The following is a 2,755-nucleotide window of genomic DNA, read 5'->3' as shown; positions in this document are numbered from 1 at the left end:
GGGGGGGGGGGGGGTGTGGAAAAAAACCAGAGAGAGCCAGCTTCTAACTAGTGTACAACTTAGAAGACATTAAAGATCTCAAACTAAACAGCTAGAATGTGTATACCGAGTTGCACATTGACCAGTTCATATATATTTATTTGGCTATGTTCTACATATATATCTATATATATATATATATTTATACCTTTGAAATGTTCTAGATTCTCTAAATAAATATGAAAGCAAAGGAAACGTTATTTTTACACATTATTGTTTGGCTGTCATAAAAATATAACATGAACCGTCTCGTGGTTGGTATTTTGCTTCAGGATAGCGTGCAATCGTGTTTGGTTTTTTTTTCACTTTCAGAATCATGTTCCCAGTGCAGAACGCTAACGTAACATTATTTGATCTAAAATGACCTTAGAACATTTTTTTTTGTTTTTTTTTTTAATCATTTGGGTCTCTAGGCTATAGTGCAAAATTAAGAAACACGAAGAGAATCGTTCTAGCTACAAAATAAATAAATAAATAGAAAACATGGATACAGAAAGATTAACTGCCTCCATCTGAGGCTGTTCTTGAACAAGAGGGTCCAGATTTATGAATCTGGTGGAGCTCTCATGTACGATGTCTGGCCTGTGTGTGAGTATGACTTCAGCCTCCAGTGCTCTTATTAATAATCCATCCACTTATCGTTAGACATGTTGTCACTTTCATCGAAAATGACACTGGATTTTTTTTCTTTTTTTCCCCAAATTTCTCAAACATGATTGAAGGCATTTTCTTATACCACCCCGAATGCAGGGTTTTGTAATGTCATTTGGTTCTTTATACATCTGTATTCTCATAAGAAACGCTGCCTCAAAATGCATCTTAGAATGCCTACCCATGAACTGGAAATGCCAAACCTGCTTTCAGGGACAAACTTGTAATACATGCCACTCTTTGACCTTTGGGCATAATAATGCGAACAATAATAATCAAGGCAGTATTAAAAAACCACAGCTGTAGGTAATACAAAGTGCATTTCCTGCATATAATACAAATATAACTTTAAGAAACTAAAGGCACAAGCTAACTAAATAAGTATTACATACTAGAAATGCACAGTTCAAGGTAATTACTAAGAGCTTCCAATAGTTGTTTATAATGGATATTTAAAGCAGTTTGAAAATGATACATCATCAGTGAATTGCAAAAAAGTATAATCGCTTAAAATATAAGTAAAATAGACTCTAATATTGACATCTTGGATCAGTGATAAAATACATCATCACGTTTATGAATGCACTCTCTATATACAATTCATAAATTATTTTTTCTTCATTGATTAAAAGCACATTAGAGGCTCAAGGATCTGAAGGTCCATTTTTAGGCTAGTGTGGAGGTATTCAAAGTCTCCATGATTTTACAGGAAATTACTGAAATCAGAACTATCAGTCAGCTCCAACTGCTGTACGTTAGTTAATGATGAGCCCAATTGCGTGGTTTACCTCTGGATTTAGATCCAAGTTTTCCCAGAGTCTGGGGTGTGGCACTTTGACTAAGACCCTCATTAGGCTGGATCCTGCACTGTCGAACTGCAGTAAGTCTACAAAGGGGTTCACGTTGTGAAGTTGAGAACTGGATCCAAACTTCCCCAACGCTTTGGCTGGGTTTCGGATCTGATGTCCCAACTCAGGCTCATCTCTAACTCTGGTACAGTTTGCTCCACTTGCCCAAAAACAAAAGGAAAAAGAAAGAGAAAAGGAAAGAAGGGGGAGAAGTTGCATTGGCTCAGCTAAACATAAGCTAAGACCGCTTGAATGTACTTACTATGCCTGTTTCAGTAGAAATGTGCAATAACATCATTGTTATGGATACATGATCCTAAAACAAAACTTTAAATCCCTTCTGAAGTTTGCAAAGACAGGTTGTGGATAATCCACGGCCTCCCCCTTCCCCCCCGGCGCACACATGAGACAATCGGGTCCTTTAAAAGTGACAGGTTGAAAGAAAGATCACGTATTCTACTATGAAATCACTGTGCTGGCAGCTCATGATCGCCTGTGAAATACAATCCCTTCCCATGCAATATCATGCTTTGCTATGTGCTCTAGATATCGAGCCAAAAGAGTGAACAGTCATCCCCAAAATGTTCTACATGTAATAGCATTTACCGTCCGCGCTCAGGTTCCTGGCCCAGCCATCTTTTCTGATGAAAAAATGACGAGTACAACATAACTGTTAATGGGAGATGACAGACAGACTAAAACCAATATCGCTGCAATTTCCAGATGAAGAATCCCTGTCCAGTGAACATGAAGAACGCTGTGCTCTATAGTCATACAGAGTTTCTGTTACCCTCGTTGGCACAGAGGGAACCCTCCCAGGCTTTAAATTTGTCCCAAGTAGACAAATAGGACGCACTAAATTAGAGCCCGATCCAAACCCACTGGAGCCAATGGACAGACTCCAACAAGCTTTGCATCAAGCCACGTGCACATTTCTGTCTGCTTTCCTAGCGGTGGCACCATGTGCTACTGGATCCCCCAGCTGGGAGGGCTTTCAACACGTAAGTGAATCTGGCCCAACCCAGCGCGGACTGAAGTCCTCGGGGTGAGAGGCGTACAACATCATCACATGCAAAACTCTCTATATAACATGACATTTACCACTGAGTGACGGGGAGGAGTCTATGGATAACAGAAGATAATGGCTGTCCCATATGACATTTATATACTACTGTATCCAATACCTCCTGTGTTCCTGCCCCCCCCCCCCCCCCCCC

At 39.9% G+C, this 2,755-nt stretch overlaps 1 protein-coding gene across 2 annotated transcripts in view; it reads right to left on the bottom strand.

Annotated features, from left to right (window-relative positions):
• Positions 1 to 2,755, bottom strand: part of TENM1 (teneurin transmembrane protein 1) — a 490,026-nt gene that overhangs the window by 8,235 nt on the left and 479,036 nt on the right. The window lies entirely within an intron of this gene.

This window comes from Gavialis gangeticus, unplaced genomic scaffold, assembly GCF_001723915.1.
Source record: "Gavialis gangeticus isolate Ggan-Ray unplaced genomic scaffold, GavGan_comp1, whole genome shotgun sequence".
Taxonomy (NCBI): Eukaryota; Metazoa; Chordata; order Crocodylia; family Gavialidae; genus Gavialis; species Gavialis gangeticus.
Note: the sequence above shows the minus strand (reverse complement) of the source record. Positions and strands in the feature narration are given on the sequence as shown.